Here is a 13,252-nt window from a genome sequence, read left to right on the forward strand (position 1 = left end):
CTTCTTTATTATTTGATCATTGTTAAGGCCTTTGTAACTTCTTTCAAATAAAATATTTGAAATATCATAAGAAGACATTTCTACCTCTAATAAAATCATCAAATATTGGAAATCTCTTCCAGAGTCATGATATCAAATACATTATATCTTACCATCTATTCCAAGAAAAAGATATTTTCAAGGATCTTCATCAATATAATATTATGTTGAAGGTTGTGATAATTCCAATGTCTCATCCAATGTCATGAACATACACATGTAAACTAATAATTACCTATATGATTAGATAAAAATAAGTAAAAGTAGAGTTAATTCTATAATATCTTCTATAGAAACTTTCTAAAAGCTTCATGGATATTGCTTTGACTTTATAGATGTCTATAATTGATTTTTTAGATTAGAAACGTCGTCAACAAGTTGGCAATATACCACACATGTTGGTAGCTTGAAGAATAAGTTAATTATATGGCCTACATATAGAAAACTTGTCTTGTAAGCTAAGGTATGTGTCCTGCAAAGTCAACACATATTAAAGGTCCTAAAGAATATTGCCATGTAGCTCTTAGTTAGATAATATATAAAAGGGCAAGAATGAAGCTCTCTTCACTCTTGTCAACTTTTTTTTTGCTTCTAGTCTAAATTTAAGAGCCTCTAGTATTCTTATCTTTTAGAAATAGCCATTCCAATTGTTTTTAATATACATATTATTTTATTGCTATTCTGTCACTTTTCTTTTAATACAAATTTTTTAAGTTTATGAATCTTCTTCCAATTCATGTCTTTAAGAGATTGATAAGAATATACTTCTAATATTAGAGCTTTGTCTTTTCTTGATTAAGAGTGAATTACTCCTATTTCTTGATAAGATATAAGCATATTAGAAGTTGTAGATTATCATCTTCTAAACTAATATTGTTCTTAGTATCTTCTTTGTTTTCAAATCCCTTCTTCTGCTTGTCTTGCGTAATATTAGACATTTATTTTCTAAGTATTATTCCAACAGAGCTTTTTGAAATGAAGTGTGCAATGGCACAAATGTAAGAGCATTTGAGGGAGTTAATGCTTATAATGCAACAATCAATTTATTCCTAGAAGAAGCAACAAGAATGACAAAAAATGAAGATATAGATATAATTGGAATTATTTCAACATCTCCATTTAATCATGTCCTTTTTTTATGGTGGAACATCGTTTTAATACTAGAAAATCAAGAATTGTCCTATTTGAGAAGTTTGATAGTAGAAGATTTAAGTTTTGAGGATTTATTAATCAAATACAACTTGTAATTGAACTTCAACCTCAAAGCTATCTAACTCTAGGATCATAAGTTAGATTCATTGGTACACTTCTTTCAAGTCCAATATTATCATAATTTTTATCTTTTCTTGAACAATGAGATCCAATATTGAATAATTTAGAAGATTTTTTAACAGATTTTGATCCATGTATAGAAAATATGATACAACTCATGTTGCAACCAATAAGATCCATATTTTACGATAAGGCAATCAATCCATAACATTATATGCTTCACAATTTTGACAACTTGTAACTGATATTAAGTGGGATGATGCTGCAATTATAAGCCAATTTTTCTATGGATTACAATATGAGGTAAAGAAATTAATGCCCAATTGACATGATCCTTAAACATTGAATCAAGGAATTGATTTTGTTGTTAAGTGTGACACTCAACTTTTTAAATTTTGATCTAAGAGTCAGATAAGTGAACCTTAATGTTACTATAATTCAATGGCAATACCAATGCCTCTTCAATACATACATTTGCAAATAAAAGATATACAAATTAATGTGATACGTTTCAGATCTCTTATTGAGCAAAAAAAGACTTGTCACTATCAAGAAGGATTGTACTTATATTATCGAGAATCTAAACAAACTACTCAACATTGTTCAAAGAAGTGACATAATTATAAAATGAAGAGTACAAATGTCAAAAAAGATAATATATTAGAAAATGAGTTTGTCTAGCTATAATAGGGACCATGCTGATGAAACCTTGTATAATACCTAATGAAGATCCTATTATCTCTTTAGAACCTTCTCTTTGTTTTATATTAAATATTATTTTAGGACCTAAATATCACAAAGCTTTTTCCTTGTTAGATTTGGAAGCCTTAGTATGTTTCTAAGATGAAGAATTTTCTAAAAGACTTAGTATATCTTTAATAAAGAAAACTTAATTTGTTTGTGTAGAAGTCTTAGATGGTCATTGATTGTCTTCTAGAGATGTTACTCACAAAATCCTTCCTATAGAAGTAATAACCAATGGTCATAATAGCTTTGTGGTATTTAATATCATTAGATCTCCATCTAATCTAATCATTTTAGACTTATTGTGGTTAAAAAAATACAACCCTAGAATAGATTGGATCTCTTATACTCTTGACTTTTCTAAGATTGTATAATTAAGAGTGTAGTTAATCAAGTATAAAATCACAAATTTAACATAATTAAACTTTGTATTTGTAGACCAAGTACTTTCTTGCATGGTGCAAAAAAAGGATCACCTTGTGTCATTTATGCCATACCTATTTCTAATGGTGCAAAGACTTTAAGTATCTTTCCAAGCTAATATCAAGAATTTTAAGATATATTTGAAAAAAAAATACAGATACTCTTCTACAACATCATCCCTATCACTATTCAATTGACCTTTAAGAAAGAGCACAACTACTATTTGGACCAAGCTACAAGTTATTTCAAATTGAATTGGTTGAATTCAAGGAGTATATTTAAGAGAATCTAAGCAAGCACTTTATACACTAATCCAAATCTCTAGTAAGAGTTTCAATTCTCTTTGTAAAGAAAAAAAATGGATCATTGCAAATATATTTTGATTATTGAGGACTCTACAAGTTTAACATCAAGAACATATATCCACTAGCTTTAATATTTGAACTTCTTCATGAATTCAATCAAGCTAAAATCTACACAAAAATAAGTATACAAGGAGTTTACAATTTAGTACTTATTAAAAAAGGAGATGAATAAAAGTACTAGGGACCATATACAAGACAAGGATTTAAGATCAAGGAATGGAGTTAACTTGACATTAAAACAACAATTAAATAGAAGGGAAGAAGGTCCTCTTAAAACCTTCTAAGACCTCCTATGACTTTCTAGAACTTTCTTAGAATCTATTGGAATCTTTAAAAATCTTTTGGAACCTCCTAGAACCTTCAAGAGCTTTTTTAGAACCTATTGATACCTTCTAGAACCTTCTAAAACCTCCTAGATTTTTTTGGAAACTTTTAGAATGTTCTTCAATTATATGTCCGTGACATCATCTCTTCTTCTAGCTTCAAGATCTCTGAGAAGTAATATTGCACTAAGTTAGTATATGTGCAAGAAGTTGAAGATCTGTCATATGGTGTCCGTTATATATTTCAGTTGTTTTTGGTGAAGTAAATGATTTATAGGCCCTTGTAGCCATTGATAGTATCCGAAGCCTTCTACTTGTGACCAAGCATGAATTTTAATATCTTTCTTATGGAATCGTCCTACAAACACTTCTTTTGGACGTCCTTCATAGGCAGGTTCTATCTCAAATATAATTATTATTGATCTATTACTAGGTATCCTTCGACATCTTTATAGTTTAAGTGATTCTTCCTCTTGGGATTATCTTCGCAATCTACTTAGTTGAGATGGTAGGACCAGAAGGCATCTATTTTTTGACTATTTATATCATATAAAGTAAACAAGACTAAAAGAATATAAACAAGCTATGGTCGTGAACTCAAACTACTGACTTATACTATTCTAAACATTTGACAACAATTGCCTCTTCAGAGGTTGCTTCTTCTCCTTCTTTATGAAGCTAAGAATTAAGAATCTTCATAGTGAAGGCATCTTACCAAGCTATTTTTTTTCATTTTGCTGCTTTTGGTTTGGATGGATGTCGTTGATGGAACCTTCAAACTTCCATTTGTACATTTATAAGGTTGCCCGCTAATTTCCATGTACAATTTTTGATATCATATCCATGCCAATGGACTAGATATTCAAGCCTTCCATGTCTTATTCTTAAATATAATACTTCTTCTACTCCAAATTCAATATGATCATTGATTTCAACCATGAGAGATGGTGGTTGTCTTTGACCTAGTATGTTTGATTCTTTATATCTTTCCAAAAGTAAAACATGAAAGACTAGATGAATCTTCATAGATGAAGATAATTCCAAGCCATAAGTTATGTAATTAATTTGTTTTTCAATCACAAATGGTCCCAGCCTTCGATAGTCCAATTTGTCACATGGCTTATTGGTTTTATTATTATGCTGAGGAAGCCATACTTTGTCATTAACTTGAAATGAAGGATGTTCCTTCCTCAATTCATCCACCAATAGCTTAAAACGTTGTTGAGTCTTTTCATGGTTGCTTGAAGTTTGGCCATCTTCATAGCAAACTCCTCTGCTGCTGGATTTGCTAACTTTGAAGGCTCTAACATATCCAACTTTAGATGATGACTATAATTTGAGTAGAATGGCATTTACTGCATAGATGTATGGATTATATTGTTATATGCAAATTTTACTAATAATAAGTAGGAAGTCTAATCGTCTTGTTAATAGTTGATGGTACACCTCAAATATTGCTCAAGAATTTGGTTGATCCACTCCATTTGGCCATCAGTTTGAGGGTGGAAGGTAGAAAAAAGGTTGACGTCAACTTTAAGAATCTTGAAAAGTGTCTTTCAAAACCTTGATACAAATTATGATCCACAATCCAACACAATATCGTCTAACCATCCGTAGTAACAATAGACCTTGTCAATAAAGAATCTTACCATCTCTTCACTAGTAATTGACTTCTTGCAAGGTATAAAATGTGCCATCCTAGTCAATTGATCAACAACTATGAAGATAGTATCAAATGAGTTTGATGGTGGGAGATCTGTAATGAAATCCATAAAAATAGATGACCATGGTTGTCTTGAAATAGGAAGGGATTGAAAAAGTCCATATGGCTGATGTCGAGGGTTCTTTGACCTTGAATAAGTATCACATGATAGTACAAATTTCTTAATGTCCTTCTAATTTTTAGGCCACCAAAAGTTTCTACACAAAAGTTCCAAAGTCTTGTTGAATCCAAAATATTTGGATGCAGGAAAGTCATGGCATGTTTGAAGAACATGCATGCAAATTGGTCCTTCAAGAATAAACAAATGTTCTTTAAAGAACAAGAAATTGTCTTCATACTTGAATTTAGAAGACTCTTTAAAAAAGTTGTTGGCAAGATGCTTGATATTAAGAACAAGAAGGTCCATGTTTGAGGCTTTATAAACCTGATCAAGAAATGATAAATCCACAGGCATTGATACATTAGTTGTTTGAAGATGAAATTACTCACGTTTTAACAAAGTTGTTTGTTATTGATGATATGATGCCTCACCTTCTTTTGATTCAAGGTAGGAATGTCTTAATAATGCATCTAATAATCTTTATTGGCTCTTGAATAGATATGTGATACAAAAGTCAAATCGTGATAAAGATATACTCTAACATACTTATCAACGATTGAATATTCGGATTGACATGAAATACTTAAGATTCATGTGATCTATATATACAGTCACATGATGAGAGGAGCCTTCAAGAAAGTAGCACCATTCTTAGAAAGAATCTACGATAACAAGTAGTTCTTTATTGTAGATTTTGTAATTAATTTTTGCCACTGAGAATTTTTTAGAATGGAATGTAATTAGATAAAGTTTGCTATCTTCTCCATAATATGACAAAACTAGTCCCAATGCAAAGTCTGAGGCATCGATCTCTATAAAATAGGACTTGTTGAAATCTAAATGTATCGAAATTGGAGCTATTGTGAAAGCATCTTTTAAGCTTTGAAAAACTTTCTCTACTTTGGGGCTCTAGTCTAATTTGTCATTGCATATCAATCGTATAAGTGGAGCAGCAATCTTGGAATAATTCTTAATAAAAATCTTGTAGAAGTTTACAAATCTAAGAAAGTATTGGATATCATATATAGTTTTTGGCTTTGTCCAATTGATGATTGTTTGTACCTTCTTTGGATCCATAAAAAGGCCTTTGTTGGAAATAATATATCCAATAAATTTGACTTGAGATGCATGAAATATATACTTCTCCTGTTTTGCATAAAGTCCAACACTTCGTAGCTTTTCCAATATAAGGGGGACATATTTTTTGTGGTCTTCCGGATTCTTGAAAAAGATCAAAATATCATCTAAATAGATCACAACAAAATCATCAAGATACTTGCAAAATATATCATTCATTAAGTGTTGGAATATAACTAGAACATTAATAAGTCCAAAAGGCATGACATTGTATTCAAAATATCTATACTTAGTACAAAATGATGTCTTCCATTCATCTATCTATTTAATGTATACTAACTTATATGCGCCTCTTAGATCAATCTTCATAAACATCTTTGTTTGGCTAAGTTGATCAAGAAGTCTGGATATCAACAACAATGGATATCAATTCCTTACCATGATTTTATTAAGACCACAATAATTGACATATATTTGTAAGGATCTATCTTTTTTCTTTTTAAATAATATCAGAGCACCAAGTGATGACTTGGAATGTCAAATAAAATTCTTAGCCACATTTCTCTCAATATACTCTTTTAAAGTCGTAAGCTCATTTTGGGATAAATTGTAGATGGGTCCAAATATTGGTTGAGCACCTTCTTCAAAGTCAATTGCATAATTATAAGGGTAATACTTTGATAAGATATCTACATTTTTCTTTTCAAATACATCTATAAAATCTTTATATGCGTTTGGAATTATTCTTGTAATAATGATAGGTTCCGATTGTGAATTTGTATAGATAACAAATATAGTACCTTGTTTGGCCGCCCTTACAAATGTTCTAGCTCTAATAAATAAATGTTGTTTAAGTTTTGGCTTGTTAGATGTTAGAAGCTTTTTCATAGATCTAGAGATTCCATGATCTATTAGAAAAAATTCTAACTTTTGTGATATCCAATTTATTTTTCAATTGTATTTTTAAAGCTATGTCAGTCCTAAAATGAGTGGACTTCATATTAATCTAATGACAATGAATAATAGTTAGCTACTATAGTTGTCAAAGGTTATTTCTAATGGAATTTTTTCATAAGTGACATCTTGAGAGGATAAAGGTCGACTATCTATTACTTCTATATGTATAGCTATGAATTTTTTGACCGTACAGATTTTGTATGATCTAAAATATTCTTCGTCAATAAAACATGCAGAGGCTTCAAGTCAAGTAATGCATGACAATCTAGTTTTGTGACTTTTAACTGTACATGTATAATAAAACAATAAGAAGGGCTAGGAGAGAATACAAGATCTTTTTTGATTTGTGATAGTAAAGAATCCATTTGTACGGTTCCTACTGTGGCTGGACATCCTTATTTTTCTCCAATGCTTTTGATGATGTGACTGCACTCCTCATTTAATATATGCATTGGTATTTTTCTAAATAATTATAATCTTATGGCTAGGTTTTCTATAATATAAGCATAGGCTAAGTTTCTTTCGATACTTTTTTTCTAATTTTGAAAGATGTTTAAAGCGAATTGCATCAATCTGCATATTTTTTGTTTTTAAATGCTCATTAAGATTAGATGGTGAAGAAATTGCTAAATAATTGGTGTATTCATGTGGCATAATTAAAAAACATTTATCTTATTGTCATTGATATAAATGGTTATCATACTTCATTGCTTGACTAATGGCATCATTGAGTATTAGAAGATCTAGCATAGATAACAATAAGTCTTTGATATCATTTTTTAATCCCCAATGAAATTGGCTTATCAATGCATCTTCTCCCCAATTTATATCACATGTTAATTGTCAAAAATTTAAGGCATATGTTGATGCAAAGTACGTTCTTTGTCAAAGGCTTTGAATTTTAGTTGTTGAAGAATGAACCTTATCATGTTCACCAAATGCTTCTATAAATGCTACCAAAAATTCTTCAAAATTGTAATATATAGGAGAATTTATTTCAAATAATGGGACAAAATAGGATAAAGCTTGTCTTAAGAGCAAGGTTCCGACCAAATCAACATGAGATGCTTCAATAGAATATCATTGAGATTGAAGCAAAGTGATTAATCATACTTAATTTACAAAGCTACAAAGTTTTAAGCGGGTACCATCAAACTTTTTTGGAAGGTTGATCTTTGGTTCTTTTGTTGTTATTATTGTGAGATCATTGCCTTGAGTAGATGCACCTCCTATATTTGAAATAAATATAGTCGTTTGAGAATTTGGAACCTCTGTTGCTATTTAATGTGGTTGTTGAGGTACTTTGGCTTGTTAACCATTATGTATAGTCATATTTTATTCTTTATTATGCTTTGACAAAGTCTTTGTCATAATCCTCAATACTTCGAGAGTATTAATAATAGAATCTAACTTAATCTCTTTAGAGTCTATCATATTGAATTTTCTACCTTCTGCCATAGAAAATTAGAGAAATACATGCCTTCAAAAGAAAAAATTCAAATCTATGATATAAAGAAAAAAAACCAAAATAATATTAAAAAATGAACAATATTAGTCTAAGAGAAGGTAATCTGCAACTTCTACAATATTATAGTACTTCTAAGAAGAGAGGTAATCTACTCTCTGTTAAAAAAGACTAAGTTCTTAATATTGTTTCATAGCAGTCTTGACAAACTATTAGAGACCATATACAAGACAAGGATTCAAGACCAAAGAATAGAGTTAATTTGACATTAAAAAAAATAATTAGATACAAGGCAAGAAGGTCCTAGCTAGACCACAAGAAGTGAGTTGTGAAGACTAAAGATCTTCTAAGCCTCGATTCTTATATATATTAGGTCCTAAGAAGCTTCTTGAGAAGTTTTTATGAGGCTTGAGAATAAAATAAGCCTAAGATCCTTCTTCAACAACTTCCTAAATCATTTAAAGCCTCCTAAAACCTCCTAAGACCTCCTATGACCTTCTAAAATTTTCTTAGAATCTATTGGAACCTTTTGAGACCTTCTAGAATTTATTAGAACCTTTAAGAATCTTTTTAGAATCTATTGGTACTTTTTAGAATCTTCTAGAACCTTCTAAAATCATATAGAATCTTTTAAAACTTCTTAGAACTTTTTGGAACCTTCTTCAATTATATATCTATGACAAAAAATTATATTATGAAATAAGTACGAATATTTTGAATATAATGTCATGCCTTTTGGACTTACAAATGCACGAGTAATTTTTTAATATCTTATGAATGATGATTTTTGAGAATTTTTGGACGATTTTATTGTTTATTATCTAAACAATATCTTAATCAATTTTAAGAATATAGTAGAATATGAACTTCATGTTTGTCATGTATTACAAAAATTAAGAGATGCAAGATTTTATGTCAAGTTAGAAAAGTATATATTTTACACTACTCAAGTTGACTTTTAAGGTTACATCATTTCAAACGATGGACTTATGATGGATCCTTAGAAAATTTAAACTATTATAGATTAGAAGATCTCAAAAATGATATGAGATGTCTAATGTTTTTTGGGATTTATCAACTACTATTGGATCTTTATCAAGGAATTTTTTCAAATTGTAACTTTACTTATATGTTTGACTTGTAAAGACAAACTTCAATGGAATCAAGAAGTAGAAGCAACATTTGAAGTTTTAAAGATAGCCTTTGTTTTTCCACCAATCTCATATCAAGTTGACTTTTTCAAGGCATTTTTTATAAAAACAGACATATTGACCTTTGCTTTGAATGTTGTATTATTATGATATCATTTAGCTTTCAATGCTAAATGATAAAATTCATCCAAAAGTTTTCAAAGTAATTTTTAATAGCTAAGATTAATTCTGAGATCCATGATAAAGAGCTTCTTGTTATTATGGATTCTTTTCATGAATGACATTATTATATAGAATATGCTTCTAGTCCAGTCATCATATATATAGATCATAAGAACCTTGAGTATTACATGTCATCTTATATTTTGAATCATTGTTAGGTTCGTTGAAACATGTCTTTGTCAAGATTCAAATTTTATATCACTTATAGGCTGAAAAAACAATAAGGTTTGTCCAACGCCCTCTTTAGACATTTTTATCTTGTGCCTAAAAAAAAAAAAAAAAAAAAAAAAAAAACTTTTGATCAAAAAAGGATAATATTATAAAAGCCAAAATAATTTCATTTTAGAGTAATGAAATCAACATTAATTATTGATTCAACTTTTTTCAAAAAAATTCAATCAAGTATGTCCTTTAATTTTCTTATTTATGATATTAAGAATATTTCTTTTAAGGCTTGTGATACTTCCAAATTCAAGTTCAAGATCAACCTACTTTATTTTGAAGGACACCTATACATTCTAGAAAGAAAAGCATATTTACATGTTCTTCAAGCATATCACAACTTTTTAGTAGTAGTACATTTTGGATACAATAAGACTTTGGAGATAATATCCAAAGATTTTTGGTGGTTGCAAATGCCGAAGACTATAAAAGACCTTATTCAATTGTGTGACATTTGTTCATGGTCAAAAACTCCTCGGCATCAACCTTATGGACTTCTTCAGCCATTACTTATTTCAAAACAATCATAGTCTTTTATTTCTATGGATTTTATTATGGATCTTTGAATCTCATATTTATATGATTCTATATTTGTAATAGTAGATTTTTTTATTAAAATGATACATTTTGTACCCTGCACAAAATCTATCATAAGTAAAGAAACTGCCAAGCTTTTCCTCTACAATATCTATTGATATCATGGATTGCCAAAAGATATTATATCAGATATAAGGACTCAATTCGTATCAAGTTTTTGGAGAACTCTTTTTAAGATTTTAAAGATGGACATAAAGCTTTCTTTGGCCTTTGACCTTCAAACTGATGATAGATAGAGTACCTAAACCAAGTTTTGGAGCAATACTTAAGATGTACCATCAATTATCAATAAACAATTGGAGAATCTTCTTGCCATTGGCAGAGTTTGCTTATGATATTACAATGTATTCTTCTATGCAAAAAATAACTTTCTTTATCAATTATGGTTACCATCCATAATTTGATATTTTTGACTTTTCAAAAGTTAATAATTATGTAAAAAAAGATTTAGTAAATTATTTGTTTGATCTACATGCAACAATAAAGATGCAATTAAAAGAAGCTCAAGAATGACAAAATTTCAATGAGAATGCCTATCAAAAGGAAAAATAATAATTCAATGTATGTAATAAGGTATGATTACTTCATCGTAATATCAAGAATACTCGTCCTTGTGATAAGTTGGACTACCGTAAGCTTGGATCTTTTCTTATTTGTAGACAAATCAATCCAGTTGCTTATTGATTACATCTACTAGTGTCAATGAAGATTCATCTTATCTTCCATATGTCTCTTCTTAGACCATACAAGATTGTGAATATACCAAGAAGAAGACAAAGTCCACCTCCTCTTATAGGAGTGGACAATAATGAAGAGTTTGAAGTAGAAGAAATTCTAGACTCAAGGCAAAGCCAAAATAAATTAGAATATCTTGTCCAATGGTACGGATACGAAATTAGTAAACGTAGATGGGAGTCGATAAAGAATCTTGCAAATGCAACAAAGATGGTAGAAGCTTTTCATTAACAACAACTATCAAAATGAACATGAAGAATAGCAAACTTTTATTATAAATGAAACGCAATTCAAAATAAATTTTATTATATCTTCTATCTTTATTTGTAATTTTTATATAATTTTGGCATGAAGAAGATGGAGATTTAACAATCAACAAATTCAATTCAAGAGCCATCATTTTTTGAATTACCAAAAAAGACATTTTAATTATTACAACCTTCAAAATGACGTAATAGAGATGAAGTCCTTCAAAAATGACATGTTCTTCTTTGAATAGATGGCAAAATACAATACGTTTGATATCATGACCTGGGAAAACATTCTCAAAGTTTAGTAATTTTATTGGAGGTAGATATAACTCCTAATGATATTACAAATGTTTTATTTGAAGAAAATCACAAAGATTTTAATAATAATCAAATCACAAGATGGTTTTCTTGTCCTAAAATAGAACATTATTAAAGGCTAAGAGGACCTATTTATTACCTTCAAAGAAAACAAAGATCAAAATATGTGACAAATATAATTTGTTACATCTTAGAATTTGTGAACATATGATCTTTGCTTATCTTATAAATAATCCTAAGAAGAGAGAGTAATGTCATGGATATAGACATGTAAACCAATAATTACCTATATGATTACATAGAAGTAGATAAAAGTATCAAAAAGTAGATTAATTCCATGATATCTTCTATAAAAGCTTGTTAGAAGCTTTATAGATGCTACTTTGACTTTATATGTGTCTATAATTGACTTTTTAAGTTAGAAACGTGGTCAACAAGTTAACCATGTGCCACATATGTTTATAGCTTAAAGAACAAGCTAACTATGTGGTATACACATAAAAAACTTACCTTGTAAATTAACACTTATATCTTGCTAAGTCAACACATATTAGAGGTCTTATAGAACATTGTCATGTAGCTTCTAGTTAAATAGTATATATAGAGGCAAGAGTGAGGCCTTCTTCACTCTTGTCAATTCCTTTCTTACTTCTAGTCCACAATCAAGATTCTCTAGTTTCGTTGTCTTTTGGCAATAGCCATTCTTATTTCTTTTTAATATACATACTTTTTTATTTCTATTTTTTTATACTTATTCATTTATTTTCATCAAGTTTTTTTTATTGATACTTACCAATTTTATTTGAAGATTTCGCATACTACATATAATTTCTTCAACTTCCATATCTTCTTTCTTTAATGTAGATACTAAAGATTTAATAATAGGCATTATTCATTGTGTTGTATGTACTTGAATTTTAGATACTTGTACTACTCTTAGAATATTAATCTTGTCTTTCTTCTTGTCTTATTTTTTAAGCAAATCCACTTTATCTTCAACATTTTTTTACTTTAATGTCAATCTTTCATTTTCTTCTTTGTCTTTAAGAAGCAACTCCTATTTTTTTTAGAATTTTCTATTGACTACTTGAAGAAATAATTCAATCTTCTTTAACTTCAATGTTAACTTATCTACTTTTAATAATTAAAAATATTTCCTTTCAAACTACCTTAATAGTTTTGTTGCTTGTAAATTCTTCTTAGATCATTCAATATATTGAAGAAATAATTTCATAGTAACATAATCAATATCCTCTAAGAAATATTTA

The sequence above is a fragment of the Physcomitrium patens genome, chromosome 2 (genome assembly GCF_059467195.1).
Source record: "Physcomitrium patens ecotype Gransden chromosome 2, ASM5946719v1, whole genome shotgun sequence".
In the NCBI taxonomy this organism is placed as follows: domain Eukaryota; kingdom Viridiplantae; phylum Streptophyta; class Bryopsida; order Funariales; family Funariaceae; genus Physcomitrium; species Physcomitrium patens.